Source organism: Bison bison, unplaced genomic scaffold (genome assembly GCF_000754665.1).
Source record: "Bison bison bison isolate TAMUID 2011002044 unplaced genomic scaffold, Bison_UMD1.0 scf7180017860457, whole genome shotgun sequence".
In the NCBI taxonomy this organism is placed as follows: domain Eukaryota; kingdom Metazoa; phylum Chordata; class Mammalia; order Artiodactyla; family Bovidae; genus Bison; species Bison bison.
Window position 1 is genome coordinate 702,844 of NW_011491029.1, and position 16,127 is coordinate 718,970.

The 16,127-nt window shown below is 52.2% G+C and overlaps 1 protein-coding gene across 5 annotated transcripts in view; it reads left to right on the forward strand.

Moving 5' to 3' along the window:
• Positions 1 to 16,127, forward strand: part of TSPAN18 (tetraspanin 18) — a 177,703-nt gene that overhangs the window by 106,520 nt on the left and 55,056 nt on the right. For 4 of the 5 annotated variants that reach the window (XM_010832226.1, XM_010832227.1, XM_010832228.1 and 1 more), the window contains one exon: positions 14,156 to 14,296. The gene's annotated coding sequence lies outside the window, so the exon portion shown is untranslated. Of the gene's footprint in view, positions 1 to 13,448; positions 13,470 to 14,155; positions 14,297 to 16,127 lie in introns of those variants that run through there. The other variant, XM_010832230.1, reaches the window with a different exon arrangement.

Genomic DNA, 16,127 nt, shown 5'->3' on the forward strand with positions numbered 1-16,127 from the left:
CTGCTGCCGCCGCCAAGTCGCTTCAGTAATGTCCGACTCTGTGTGACCCCATGGACTGCAGCCTACCAGGCTCCTCCGTCCATGGGATTCTCCGTCCCTGCAGCCTCTGGCTTTCTATGTATATGGACTGACCTATTCTAGAAAATTTATATAAATGGAATCATACCACACATGGCCTTTTGTACCTGACTTCTTTCACTTAGCATAATGCTTTGGAGGTCTATCCACACTGTAGGATGTATTGCCACTTCCTTTTTCTGAGAGAATAATATTCCATTGAATGGATCTGTTACATTCCTATGGTTATCCATGTAAATACTGGTGAACATTTGGGGTGTTTCCACCTTTCGACTAGTGAATAGTGCCACTGTCAGCATTTGGGTCCAAGTGTCTGTTTAGCCCTGTCTTCAGTTCTCCGGGGCACAGACCCAGGAGTGGAATTGCTGGGTCATAAGGTGGCCCAATGGTAAAGAATCCTCTTGCCAATGCAAGAGATGCAGGTTCGATCCCTGGGTCAGGGAGATCCCCTGGAGGAGGGCATGGCAACCCACTCCAGTATTCCTGCCTGGAGAATTCCATGGACAGAGGAGCTTGGCAGGCCCAAGTCCATGGGGTCACAAGAGTCGGACACAACTGAGCAATGGAGCTTGCATGCACACACGTGGTGATTTTATGTTGAACTTGTTGGGGACACTGCATCATTTTGAACCTCAGTTTCTGCATCTGTAGAATGGGGATGATAATGATACTTTCCCATACGCGGTCGATGGAACAGGATTTTTGAGGATTAAATGAAGCCCAACACCCAGGGTAACCAGGGCTCAGGGTGCATTGGGAGAGCTCCTGTTGCAGAGAGCTGAAGGGTGTGGGCTCAGCTGCATCCCCAGGCGGTGGGCTGACTGAGGCATTCTGCCCTTTCCTCTCCAAGATGGGGCAGAGTGAGCAGGTGGCTGGTGCTCTGGGAACCAGAACCCCATCCTGTTCTTGGATCCAAGGAGGCTAGCCTGCCCTGGCCCCACTGCACCGCCGTCACTCAGGGGCCTGGCTGTCAGATTCATGCCTGGGCCTGGGGGTGGGGGAGCTGCCACTGCCTGCAGGGGTAATTTCCCCCCATTTGCCTCCTGCCCCCTCCCGCTTCCACTCCTTTCAGAGCCTGACATGGAGCTGTTTGGGCTTGGCCAGCAGCAGGGGCTCAGAAACTGAATTAACAGGTAAAAATTCCCATTCTCTGCCTGTTATCCGCCTGGCTGAGCTGCAAGATCTGTGACATAACAAGAATTGGGGGAGGGGTGGAGAGGAGCCTGATGCGTGAGAATTGTTTGAGAGGGCGAGACCCCCAGGCTTATGATGTGGGAAGGGGCCAGGCGGCACCAGGGAAGCAGCCACCGGGGACCCACACTACCTCTCCGCTGGCGAGTTGCCTCCACTGGCTGCTGTCCTTGAGCCGCCTGTCCCAGGAGGTGGCAGAGGGGAGTAGCCAGCTATTCATGCATCCCTGGGTCATGCCCCAGGGATGACCCTAACCACCGGGAATCCCTGCCCTCCATCTCAGATGTATTCAGGTCCCCTCTGTGAGTGGAAGGCAAGCCCTGGGGTCCAGCAATCAGGCAGAACTGAGGTCAAATCCAAGTGCAGCCACGTAGGAGTTGCCAGTGACCCTGGGCAAATGATAACCTCTCTGAGCCTCAGCGCCATCTATCAAGTAGGAGCTAACGAAACTTCTTGGCTGGGTTGTTGTTGGTGTTCAGTGATGTCAGAAGGGAATGGGGTTCGCCCAGCATGCCCGAAGCTCTTGATGCTCAGTCCGGTGGGGGAGCAGTGGCCGTGGTTGAAGGACCTGCGTCATGGTCAGTCTGTGTCTCAGGTTTGACTCCCGCTGGGTGCAGACTCCCAAGAGGGCAGGAGCTGTGTCTGTCTTCCTTGTGACTTAGGTTGGGTTGTCTAAAAGCAGAACATGAACAGGGTCGGTTGTGCAAGTGAATTATCGCCGGAGGATTCTCAGGACCAGGGAGAGGAGCAGGACAAGGCAGAGAAGAAGCTAAGCAGGGACGGGGTTCACGAGCTTTCTAGCCTCAGCTGGACCTCAGGGGCGCTCCCGGGTGTGAACGACATTGAGTTTGTGGCCAGCATGCTCTGTCGGGGGCGATGGGCTATGCCTGGGGATGGGGACAGGGCTTAGCTTCCCAGGCATCACTGGGTGATGTGGACTCAAACAGCCAGAGCCAGCAGTGCCCCCAGAGAAGGTGCCCGTGGAGATTTTGCATCCATCATGGCTGTGGTCAAGGGAGGGGTGCATCCTCGAGGGGGCTTCCCCAGTGGCTCAGCCGTAAAGAATCTGCATGCAGTGCAGGAGATCCAGGTTTGATCTCTGTGTCGAGAAGATGCCCTGGAGAAGAGCAATGAAACCCACTCCGGTGTTCTTGCCTGGAGAATCCCATGGACAGAGGAGCCTGGCAGGCTACAGTCCATGGGGTCGCAAAGAGCTGGACACAACTGAGTATCTGAGCACAATACCCCCATAGGGTCCACAGGAGGACACATCAGATGCCTTGTGGACAGCGGCTCCACTGTAGCCCCCGGGCACCTCTTGGGTGGGTGGCGTCAGGCTTCCTGCCCTCACCATCTGCGTGGAGGCCGTCCCAGGACCAGTCTCTCCTGCCTGGCCCCGCCTGCGGGAGCTCCTTCCCTCGTCCAGACTGGAGGTGGACTAGTGATTTCTAGTAACCCCTGTCCCCAGGGCCAGGAGTGGGGAAGGCCATTGTTCTTAGTTCCCTTCCTCCAGGAATGAGAAATGCAGCTGGAGCTTTCAGCATCAGGGTCAACCAAGGTTGGGATTTCCCCAGAGATGTTTGTCCCCAGATGATTGAGGTATTCTCATCGGTATTTAACAATACTTGGAGACATTCCCCTCATGAATAAAAAGGACACATTTCAGGGGAGGTTAGAAGCCCTAATGGTGTGTTCCTTTCTCCAGAGCTCTGAGAAGTGGCCACTGTTTGTCCAGAAAACTGATGTTAAGTCCAGAGCCGTGTTTGCATGTGGCCAAGGTGTCATAAGGCAAGCACCCCTTCAGAGTGGGGCTAGCAGGGGTTTGGGAGGGCTGTACTCCGTCCTGTGAGGAACAGCCACTTCCCAGAGTCCCTGCTGGCCTGAGGGCAGCACAGAGCAGCCAGGGAGCTGCAGCCGGGGTTTCCCCCAGATGTGACATGGCTGGAGCTGTAATTGTAATACTAATAAAAGCTCCCACTTACTGAGGCTAAATGGGCCCAGACACCGTGCTGGGCAATCTCCTTGTGTCTTCTTGTTTAACTTTACGAATGAGAAATGTCATTGAACCCATTTTACAGGTGAGGAAACTGAGGCATAGAGGGGTTCACATAAGGTTTCCAATCTCATAATGAACCATGGGCTCAGCCTTTGAATTTAGTCTCACCCCCGACCCTCAATAAAGCTGTAAGAGCCCCAGATTGTTGAATCTGTCAGCACCTTGCTGGCTTTCTCCCAGGTACAGGGCATGTCACCCCAAGGACTCAGGCTCTTCAGATTCTTGCTCATCTCACTTTTGCCCGTCTGCGGGAACTTGGCCCCCTTCCCCTTGAGCATTGAAGATCATTGTACTAGTGGTTAAGAGCCTGCCTGTCGGTGCAGGAAACTTAGGAGACACTGATTCAGTCCCTGGGTCGGGAAGATCCCCTGGAGGAGGAAACGGCAACCCATTCCAGTATTCTTGCCTTGAGAATCCCACGGACAGAGGAGCCTGGCAGACCACAGTCCATGGGGTCAAAAAGAGTCGGACGCGACTGAAGTGACTTAGCACACACATCTCATTTTGTAGAGGAGTAAACAGAAGCCCAGGGCACACAGCAAGGCTGTCCCAGAGCTGAGACTGGAACAAAGGTTTCTGCCTTGTGGCCAGCATTCTTGGTGTTTTTGACCTTATTGCTTTAATCCAACGCCAGAGTTTGCCTTGGGTGTTGGCGTGTGCGTGTGCTTGTATGTGTGTGTGTGCTTGTATGTGTTCGTGTGTGCATGTCTGTATGTGTATGTATGAGTGAAGAACCAGAATGGGTCAGGGGAGGGAGGGGGCCCAGGAGGCCCACGGGGCGAGGAAGGAAACCTCCGTGTTCCGCCACCTTCGTCGTGTATAGCTGAGCGAGTGCCAGCAGCGAGCCCGGCTGGCTGTAAGTGAGGACAACTGCACCCTGGCTTTGCACGCGCCTCCCGACATCTGCCTGGAGGGTCACGCTCCCTGAGTGTCATCTGGGTTAGTACTGCATCCTTGGAGGCTGGTGGCCAGGGCATTGGCCCTGTGGCCTTGCCCTGTGGCTGAGTGGGGAACTTTATGTAAATTCCAGGCAAGAGAAATATTCCATCCGAAGTGCCCGGAAGTGTTCCCATCAGCTTCCTGGGAGGGAGGCTTCAGAGCTCCAAAGAACAAGGCTTGAATCTCAGACAAAGAAGGAAAACCCTGGACCTGAGGGGCCCCCATCAGCCCTTCCGTGAATTCCCTTTGGCTCCCCACTAGCCCAGGCTTTGCCACCGCAGCTGTGACCACTGGCTCCCTCTCCTCTCCCCTTTCATGTCTCCTCCACAGCACAGCCTGCTGGCTGCTCCGTCCACCCGTCATGCAAGGAAAGGCCCTTGAGCCACTGCCGGGGCTGGGCCTCTGCCTTTCCTCCTCTTCGCCTTCTCCTTGGACCAGAGCCCACTCATCTAGGAGCCATCTCCCACACCTTCATCCATGCTGCCATCCGTCCCATCCAGCGCCTGGGGACGGGCAGCAATTTGAGCCTTTGGAGGCAGAGCAGTGAGTGACCTTAAAATGAAGGCTTGAAGCTCTTCCCAGCCTCTGCCCTCCCCCAGCTCCCTGTAAACTACATCTGCCACGTGACCTCTGCCCTCCCACAGCACCTAACATGGAGATTTATACAGTCGCACTCAGGAGTGTTTGCTGAATGAATAAATGAATGACAAATATCACTTTCCTGCCTTCTGGTGAAATGATTCTGCACGAACTTCTCCACCCATAGGTCTAGAACTACCTGCTGTGTTCTGCTTTAGACACTGAGTTGCTATATGTTCCCAGGGTTTACTGTTCTTACTGTGGTTTAATCACTAAGTCGTGTCTGACTCTTGTGACCCCATGGACTATTGTAGCCTACCAGGCTCCTCTGTCCATGGAATTTTCCAGTCAGGAATACTGGAGTGGATTGCCATTTCCTTCTCCAGGGGATCGTCCCAATCCAGGGATCGAACTCGGGTCTCCTGCTTTGCAGGCAGATTCTTTACCATCTGAGCTACCAGGGAAGCCCCATTATTCTTACTAATAATAACAAAATAGCTAACACTGTCTGGCTCGTCCCATATGCCAAACAATGTGATCAGAGTGTGCATGACCTTCTCACAAGAACGCTATTGGTAGGAGCTATTATTAGCCTCACTTTGCAGCTAATAACTGAGGCTAACCGTTGGACAGAAAGGAGATCAAACCAGTCAATCCTAAAGGAAATCAATTCTGACTATTCATTGGAAGGACTGATGCTGAAGCTCTGATAATTTGGCCACCTGATGTGACGAGCCGACTCTTTGGAAAAGACCCTGATGCTGGGAAAGATTGAGGGCAGGAAGAGAAGGGGACAACAGAGAATGAGATGGTTGGATGGCGTCACTGACTCAATGGACAGAGTTTGAGCAAGCTCTGGGAAATAGCAAAGGCCAGGGAAGCCTGGCGTGCTGCAGCCCATGGGGTCGCAAAGAGTTGGACACGACTTCCCAACGGAACAACAACGGAGGCTAATAGCTCAGAGAAGTTCAGGGATTTTCCTGAAGTCGCATGGCTAGTCAGAGGTGGAGACAGGATTCCACCAGTGGGCTGACTCGGGAGCCCAGAGTTTTATGTTTACCAAATAAATGAACTCTCGCCTCCCTGGTGGCTCAGACAGTAAAGTGTCTGCCTACAACGTGGGAGACCTGGGTTCAGTCCCTGGGTTGGGAAGATCTCCTGGAGAAGGAAGTGGCAACCCACTCCAGTCCTCTTGCCTGGAAAATCCCATGGATGGAGGAACCTGGTGGGCTACACTCTCCATGGGGTCGCAAAGAGTCAGACACGACTGAGCGACTTCACTTCTCACTTCAAGTAAGTGAATGACTCACAGTTCTTGATATTTTTGTAACTGAAGGAGTTAAGTCACATGAGAAGTAGCTCCGTTGGCCCTGTCTGTGCAAAGAAGAGTGTACCTGATGCACACCGGGCACAGCTGCACACACAAGCACACCACCACCACCCCTTGGCTCTCTCCAGTGTGTGCCATCCCTGCTGGAGTTGCCACCATGTCCCTGCACTCACCTCTTGAGCAGACCACACACTGGCCCCTGCATCGGAAGCTCCTGATATAGTCTCTTTGCTCAGCTGGACCTGTGGTTTCTGTGTCTGAAAATATGGATTTTTATTTTTATTTTTTCTTGATGGATGTGGTTGGTTTTATTTGTTTCAGGGTTTTTGTTTGCTTGTTTTTCCTTTTTCCCTACTGCACGGTACGCAGGATCTTAGTTTCCCAACCAGGGATTGAACCCATGCCCTCTGGTGGAAGCCCAGAGTCTTAACCACTGGGTCTCCAGAGAAGTCCTGAATCCTTCTTAAATGCAGCTGGTTTGAAGATTTTTGTGTGGGGAGAGGGGAGGGGAAATAACCAGTGAGGAATAAACCCCAAATTCCAAGATAAACCTAAGTCCATGGAGATATGCAGGCTCATAAAACGCTCTGGGGCATCCCACCTTGGTGGCTGTGAATGCCTGTCAAATCTTGCAAGACATTCATTCCTTCATTCATCCTCAAAAGCTTAGGTGCTCATGTAACCAAGCAATGATGGAATTTGGAGCACTGGTGATCATCCAGCGAGGGCAGGTGGCATGGGCAATAGTGAGTTCCAGACGGTTGTTGAGCAGGAGAGTGGCACGGTCCAAGCTCTGCTCCCTGAGGACCTGTCTCCCTGCCCAGTGGAGGATGGAACAGGGGGAGGGCAGCAGGGAGATGGTGTGGAGGGTAATGGCCGTGGACCAGGAGAGGAAGGATGAAGGCTTGGATTTGGGAAGTGGGGCCCGTGGAGGCGGCCGGCAGAGGGGAGAGGGCGAGGTGCGAAGCTGTTTCCTAATAGACGGGACCGAGCTCTAAGTGAGGGACTGAGAGTGGAATCCAAAAACCTGAATGTTTGGGAGACTCTCTGATTGGGAGGAATCCTGGAGAGGCCATTTAGCTATGTGTTAGTAGTTCAATAGTGTCTGACTCTTTGTGACCCCATGGATTATAGCCCACCAGGTTCCTCTGTCCATGGAGTTCTCCAGGCAAGAATACTGGAATGGTTAGCCAGTCCCTTCTCCAGGGGATCTTCCCAACCCAGGGCTTGAACCCTTGTCTCCTGCATTGTTTACCATCTGAGCCACCAGGGAAGCCCAAATAATAACAGGAGTAGTTATAACAGATATTACTGGAGTGTGACTCCGTGCCAGGCTCTGTACTAAATGCTTTATGTTTTCTATCATATGCAATACAAGACCCCTCTGAAGTAATGACTGTTCCGTTTCCATCTTGCACCTGGGGAAACCGAGGCATGGTTGACCCAACAGAGGTGTCACTGTGAGTAACTGGTAGAGCTGAGACTCGGCTCTAGGCAGCTGCCTGCAGAGCACCCCCAGGTAACCCCTGCCGGCCTCTGCTTCTCGATCCACAGGCCGGTGGGAGGCCGGCTTCATTTCTGCAAAGGACATGGATCTCCAAGCTGGAGAGCTGAGTGGAGAGGATCAGGATGAATGCTGCTGCTGCTGCTAAGTCACTTCAGTCGTGTCCGACTCTGTGCGACCCCATGGACACCAGCCCACCAGGCTCCTCTGCCCACGGGATTCTCTAGGCAAGAGTACTGGAGTGGGTTGTCATTTCCTCCTCCATAGAACGAATGAGGATCACATTAAAACCAGTGTCAGTGCGGAAGCAGCACTGCAGGGAGGAGGCCAGTAGCTTGCCTGGGCTCCTCGCTCTGCCTGGTGGGGACATCGGCCAGAATATTAATGAGAGGGCAGGGGAGGAAGGGAAAGGAAGGAGACAAGAAAAATCACTGCCCGTCATACCTATCCTTTGGCGAGGCCGGCTAATTATCAAACCCTCGGCAATAAAATATTTCGTTTCGGTGTAATTGCAAAGTAATTATGTGGTATGGGTTGTGTATTAATCGTGTTGATTAATAACACTCAGGTAGTAATTAAACATCTGCTTCATAATCGAGTGTGGGCTGAAGCTTAACATACATGTGTGCACGCATGCGTGCCTGGGCCACATGCAAAGCTCCTTGGTCCCTGTGGGTGTGTGTGTGGGTGTGTGTGTGTGAGAGAGAAAGGGAGGGAGAGCCTGGCAGAGTTAAGCGACCCCTCCCCTCCTCACCATACAAATAGGCCTTTGTGCCCCCTGCTCACTGGAACACGGGGAGGAACTGCCCTGGGCCTGGGCTATGCCAACCTGCCGCCACTCTCAGAACAGAACCCTGGGCCCCCCGTGTGTCTCTTTCGTGGCTGAGCTGCCTGGCTAGCAGGGTGGGCACAGGGACTCAGGGGTCCCATACACAGCAATGTGCTAGAGGCTCTTAGAACACCCTTTGCTATCAGTATTGGATGAGTTGGGCTTTGAGGGTCCTTTCTTGAGCAGATGACTTTTCCCCAGAGCTAGGAGAAAGTTCTTATTACAGGATCACCAGGACTAAGGCCCAGGTAACAGCCTTGCACACCCTGGATTTAACGATCTGATCCCAGACGATGCAGAGACCAGAGAGGGGTGCTGACCCTGGTGCCCGGAGCCTGGGTGCTAGCCTGGACCCTCCTACCCCTACCTGCTATGTGGTCCTGGGCTGGTTCTCCTTCTGTCCCTCTGGCTCCAGGCCTATAACACAAAGAACACTGGGCTTACGTGTCTCCAGGGGCCTTTCCGAATCTGCTGTACTCGGATTCTAATTTGGTTTGTACTAATTAGGAATCAGAGACAATTTAAATTCAATACATATGATCCTTAGTGAGTAAACAATTGGAAATAATTCCTTCCTTTATGACTTCTCAAAGGCTCACTCATGAGCAATGAGAACCCAAGCTAAAATCAATAGCTTTTATTTTTAAGGCAGAGAAATTGCAGATTCCTTGAGCTGCTGGGCATTGCAATTCATTCTTGTATTTTAAAATTTTATGTTTATGTTTATGGACTGCCATTAGGTAATATGGATCCGTCCTGAAGGTTGATTTTTTTCATTAACTTAACTCATTTTACTTATTAGTTCACATTTATAGCTTGGGTTTAATAAGCACACGGCACAAAAGTCATAAACCAGCCCTTTCTTTAGCAATAATTTAAAATCAAGACTCTTCTCTGAGTCATCCCACATTTATTTGCTAATAATTTGCTTCTCCTGTGATTTGAGGCCCAAGACTACCAATTCCAGCCACTCCTTTGACCTTGAACTGCAGTGTCTTCATTTGTAATAGGGGAAGGTCGCCACTAATTAATAAAAGCAATAAATGCTTACCTTTTAGAAAGCAAGCCTACAACAGTCACTTAGCTTGTTCAGAATACCTCTTATGGATTATCTGGTCGAATTCCACATCTCTTTATTTTTTTCAATTTAGAGGGCAGGCCCCTGAGGCCCAGAGGTAAACTGACTTGCCTGAGAGAATGCGTGAGGACAGCGACAGAGCTGGGATGCAAACCCAACATGTCCTAATCCAGCCAGCGTCTCCCTGCACACACCTGTGTCGCCTGCCCACAACCCGCCAGTTTCAGTATCCCCCCCACCTCCCCCTCCCCTCCATCAACTCTTCATCCACCTCCATCCCCACCATCAGGCCCTGCCCTTCCTCCTCCCATCCTCTCACTATCTGTGTCCACTTGCCTGGTCTCCTTGCTATTTTCAATCTCCTAAAGCATGTTCCTGCTCTATGACCTTCAGTGGCTCCCCACTGCCTTTGAATAGAGCTCATCGTCCTTGGTTCTACATTCAAGGACCTAAGTCATCCAGCGCCTTCCTATCTCGCTTCTCATTCCACCCCTGTGGACAGCCTTGCCTCTAGTGCTGAGTACCCACTGCACACCTGAGCACCTCCCTGCCTTTGCTCACCCTGGTCTCTTTGCCCACTGTGCCCTCATCTCCATGCATTCAAATCTGCCTCCTCCTCCAGGAAGCCTTCCCTGGGGCCCAAGCAGGAAGGGGCCCCTCCTTCTTCTGAACTGAAAGCAAAGTGATGAGCCCCCCAAAGCCACTTTGAAGTATGGAGACCTGGGCATGGTCACTCTTCCCTGTAACAGGAGCTCTTTTTAAAAAGAGCAGAGTTGGGGGAAAAAAATAATAATAAAGCAGAGTTGGTACCTCACCTAGCACCCCCAGAGTCCCAGTACACAGCAGGTGCTCCATTAATGCTCGCCATTAGTGCTCCTGTCCCTTGAGGTCTCCAGGAATTAGAACGCCTTGCATCTTCTCATTCAGGGCCAGCCCAGTGCAAACTTGGCAAGAGAGTTTGTCCAAGTTCTATGAGCTTCCAGCAGCTCTGCTTCCCTCTGTTCCTGCATGCTTCCTTCTGTCTGCTCAGAGTCATTCCTTCTTGGTCACTGACTTGAACATGCAACCATGAAACCTCTCTCCACCCGTCGAAACTTCCCCGTCTTGGGCCCCAGTTACTCAGCGTACTGCTGCATGAAGAGCCCTCTGGTTTCTGACAAGTGAAATCCTGCCGTGACCTTAACAGTGAATCATGGTGAAGAACAGTACACACAGAGGGGCCGAGCACTACTCCGTATCCAAGCCTGAAGACCCTCTGCTTTATGGATGGGGAGACTGAGGCCCAGGGGAGGAGCAGGGGGACTTAACATAAAGGCCTTGGCTGGATTCCCAGTCATTGTTCCCTCGGGAACTCTCTACTACTTCCTGGGTTGCCTTGACCACTACAGCCCTCTCTGTGGGCACGGAACGTTATGGTTTGCAAGCCTTTTCCCTTAGGTGGTCATCTTAGCAGCTCGGTGAGGGGGTCCCTGAGGCTCAGAGAGGTGGGCTGCAGCTGCGATCACACAGCCAGTGGCTAGTGGCTGGAGTCCAGATCTACTGGTCAAGGGTGCAAGGTGCCACTCACCTGCTGGCTTCCCCGCTCGCCGGCAGCAGCCCCAGGTGTCGACCAGGCTCTGTCTGCAGGATCTGTCCCCGGCTGGGGCAGGCAACCCCAGGGGCCATGGAGGAGACTGAGTCAAGAAAGAGGCCAAGGGCAGGACATGCCACCCTCCTGGGCAGCAGTCAGGGGAGCATGGGATCCGGGGATAAGTGATGCGGGCCAGGCCACAAGGCGGGACCTGGGAGCACAGGCCCAACTTGTAGCCAGCAGAGCAGGGCTTCAGGGGCCACTGTGGGGTGGCCCGGGCCCTCTGCCTGCCCACTCCCCAGCCCTGTTGGCCACTCGGCCATGTCCTCTCCATTCGGCATTTCTGGGCCCTGACTTCGGGCAGCAACTTCATTCGGCAGTGACCCACCCACATTTACAATGTCCACACGTTCACATGTGCAACTCCCCCACTCCTTGCATGTGTTATATGACACAAAGGCTCCGGGATTTCTCTAGTGGTCCCTCTATTTTAAACAGTCTAGACAGCAGCATCCCGCAGCAGTCAAGAGCTTCTGCTCTTAAATCAACTCTGAAGTTCAAGTGCAATTGATGCTGTGACTCTGCTCATTATTTAACCTCTCTGATTCTCAGTTTCTCATCAATAAATCGGGAAAGCTAGCAATGTTAGGATTAAAGGGGAACATGTGTGGAAAGCACTGACCACAGGACTCTTCCATCTCATTTTCCAGCGACCTCATGGGCAGCTTTGGCTCCGAGTCCTTCCCCCGTCCGCTGGGTCTCCCCCTGCCTTCACTCACCCGGCCACCCTGCCCTCAGTGCCCTGCCCTCATATTCACACACACACACACACACACCTGCCCTCTCCTCCAGGAAGCCTTAATGTGCCTGCTGGTGTCATCAGTGCCAGCATCATAAGGGCATTAGAGGAGGAGGAGCCTCGGGCTTCTACGGTGCTCCAGGGTTTGAGACTCCGAACTTCCACTGCAGGGGCACGGGTTTGATCCCTGGTCAAGGGATTAAGATTCCGCAAGTGTGCAGCACAGCCGGAAAAAAAAAAGAGAGAGAGAGAGAGAAGGAAACTCACATTGGCATCTCTGCCTGTGAGTTGCTTGAGGTGGGGTGAGTGGTGGTGGTTAGAGCTGACTTGGAGAGATTGTTGGGACTGGTGGTGAGTCTGACACCCCCTTTCACAACTAGAGAAGCTAAGAACCCCACGAAGGGGAGGATGTGCCTGAGTGCTTGGGGCAAGAAAGCTCCGTGTTGGGGCTGGAACCCAGAACTCCAGCCTGCGGACCCAAGGGGTCCAAGGCTGCCTCCTCCTCCTGGGAGAGAGGACGCCCCCCCACGGCCATGGTAATTGCGGGGGTGGTCAGGTTTTAGGGAGCGTGGGCTGGGATGGAAATGAGAGGGTGGAGGTTGAGTGTCCCTCCTATGAGCTTCTTCATCAGTTGGGGGACGAGGTGGAGGCCCAGAGAGGCCGAGACACATCCATCATCCAGATGGGGGTTGAAGCAGGGGCCTCAGGCGGCCATGGTGAACCTGGAAAAAGCCACAGCTGCAGAGAGGCTGCCAGAACGGTCTCTACGGTCACCTCTTTCCTGCAGCCATTCATTTAGCTCTTCATCATACCCTTATTGGGAAAAGCTGGGAACGCCACCCCTCCTGGGGAATTCGCCTCCACCCTCCAGCCCGCCCCAGTTCTCATGTGCCGTCTGGTGACATTAGCTCACCAGCTTGCCGCGTGCTAATGACATTTGCATTTTGCTGGCTGGTGAAATGTGGGCTGGGGTGTGGGGAGCCCGTGGGTAGGTGGGGAGTTGCAGCCAGCAGGGAGAGGCAGGTACACTGGACTCGGGCCCCACGCTGGGCTGTGAAGGGGGAGACGGGGATGGACAGTGGGAGCTGAGAACACGAATCACTGGCAACATCGACAGATTTTTTGTCTAAAGACTTGCCAAGGGCGCAAAGCCCCTCCCAAGTCCAATGCTCCGACTCTCACAGACCCCGCTCTGGGTCGCCTCCCTAGCTTTTTGGAGTGATGGCTATGAGCCAGATGCTCTGCCGTGGCCCCACAGACTCAGGAGAGTCGTTTTCACTCCCTGCAGTCCTTCAAGAGAGATGCTACTTGTTTTCTCGTTCTGCAGACTAGGAGGCCGATGCTCTGAGAGGACGCCTGCTTCCCCCAGGGTCTCTCACTCCTGGAAAGAGGCTGCCCCGACATGTGACAGAGGTCCATTGGCCTGCAAGCCCATGCTCCCAGCCACCGTGAGCACTACCTCCCATAGCTTGTCCAGGCTTGGATGCAGCCAGAGAACCATTCTTCGTTCAGGCCTGTGAGCAGCATTCATTTGTCAGGCCAGGAGCAGAGCCCACGCTGCTCCAGAGGGTACCTGTCTGACAACCACAAGGGAGGGCATGGCCGGGAGAGAGCACCCAGCCATGGGTTAGGTGAAACCTGTGGTTTCGGCTTCACTCTGCCACCAACTTGCTCTGTGACTTTGGGCAAGTCGCTGCCCTTCTCTGGGTGGGGGGGTCTCTTTATCGGTAAAACGAGGACATTGGTCTAGCTGGATGGAGCATCCGAGGAGTGTATTTTCACACGAGGAAAAAAACTCTATCCTCCAATGCGCGTGAACTCTGAGTTTCCTCCCACTCACTCAGACATATAAAATGATGTTTCACATCAAAGCAAATCGGGAGACATTTATCAAACCTCCCGCTCTGCAAAGGGTGCTGTGCTAGACACAGTGGGCGTGACGCTTGCATATTTCTATTCAGGACATACACACACACACAGGCGTATGCATATCTTGTGTCTTGGAATTGTTTGCAGGCAAGTTCAGCTGGGACCTAGAGGGTGACTCCCCAATCCTGAGGCCCAGGCCCAGGCTCCCGCCCGCCAGCCACGCTTCGCACTCTCTCCTCAGGGCCTGGAGCTCATTTTAAACAGACCTTGGGCAGTGGGAGCTGATGGGGTCCCCCACTAGCAATCGTGACCAGTTCTTCTTGTCTCTCATAGGTGGGCATCTCCTTGACAGTCGGGGCTTGCAGGGACCAGACTTTCCGACACTGTCATCAAAGCAACGTGAACCCTTTGCATTTGAACTCCTAAAAGCGTGGGCACAATCTTTTTCCAGACTTCTCAACACCGGCTACCCAGGTAAGGGAGCTCGGGGTGTTTAGCAGCTTTTGCTGGTTTTGTTGCTGGTAACAGCAGCCGTCGGAGGACACCCTAATCATTCTTTATACCTGTGTCTTGTTGTATTCCCTTCATTAGCAGGAGAGCCCAGTGGTTAAGGCTTTAAAGTCGAACAGAGTTGGGTTCCAATCCTGAATCACCAGTTACTGGCTGTGTGACCTTGGGCAGGTTTCTCAACCTTTCTATGACTCTGCTTCCTCCTCAGTCAAATGAGAAAGCAACAGCATCCCTCTCTCGGGTTTGTGGTGAAGATAAAATGAAATAATATATGAAAAGCCCTTAGAACAGGACATGTAGTAAGCTTAGAATGCAGTAAGCATTAGCTGTTACTAATAGCATCACTGTACTTGTGACAATCTGTAATTAACTCATCCTCATGTTGAGTCCTCGTCTGTCTCCTGCAATAGAATATGGACTCCACAGGACAGGGGTTTGTCTGTCTCGTTCCTAGTTGAACCTCCAGATCCCAGCAGAGTAAGAAAGTAAAAATGAAGTCACTCAGTCGTGTCCGACTCTTTGCGACCCCATGGACTGTAGCCTACCAGGCTCCTCCATCCATGGGATTTCCCAGGCAAGAGTACTGGAGTGGGTTGCCATTTCCTTCTCCAGAGGATCTTCTCAACCCAGGGATTGAACCCAGGTCTCCTGCACTGTGGGCAGACGCTTTACCGCCTGAGTCATCAGACTAAACTGGCTGTTATTTGCTGAATGAATGAATGAGTGAGTGAAGCTGTTTTACCTATATTATGCAGAATCCTCAGGACAATTCTTGAGGGTCCTTGCATTTATAAGGATAATCACTTGGTTGTATGTGATAAAAAATGCAAACTAAAGTTCCTTAAGCAAGAGACAGGTTGATTTTTCTCTAAGGAAATTTCTAAGCTAAAGGGATCCTTTGACACAAAAACATTAGGGACCTGAGTTCCTTTTGTCCTGTGGCTGTACCCATCGCTTGTCTACATGACCCACCATGGCCCGTGACAGTCTCTCCATTCTGGTCGGCAAGAAGGAAGAGATCGGGAAAGGAGATGGTGCCTCTTCCTTTAAGAGGGTGCACCCATCACTTCCTCCCAGGACCCATTGGCCAGAATGGAGTCCTGTGGCACAGTTAGCTGCAAGAGAGGCTGGGAGTTAGAGTCTTTATTCTGGGGGATTATCTATCCAATTATAATTCTATTAAAAGGAAAGGAGGGGCAATGGGTACCGAGGGACCCTCTGCCTTGCCAGATGAGATGATCCCCCTTTTTCATCCTCCGTGCCTTCTCCCTCACCCCCAGAAACCGGTGGTCCTTTTACTGCCTTCGTTGTGCCGGTTCCAGAACATCGTATAATGAAATCACATAGTAGGCACCGTTCTCAGACTGGCTTCTTTCACTTTGCAATATGCATGCCTCCATGGCTTTTCATGACTTGATGGCTCATTCATTTTTATCACTAAGTAATATTCCACAGAAGGCACCATAATTTGTTCATCCATTCATCTGTTGAAAGAAATTTTGGTTATTACCATTTTGGGGTGATTATGAATAAAGCTACTATAAACATTCATGTGCAGGTTTCTGTGTGGACATAACTTTTCAATCAGTTGGGTGGATATATAGGAGCATGATTGCTGAATTATTCGGTAAGAGTATATCTAGCTGTTTAAGGAACTGCCAAGCTGTCTTCCAAAGTGGCTGCTTCACTTTGCATCCCCACCAGCAGCGAGTGAGAGCTCCTTTTGCGCCATCTCATCACCACCAGCTGGTGCTGTCTATTTTGTAGATGTTTGTCCTTCTGTCAGGGATGTAGT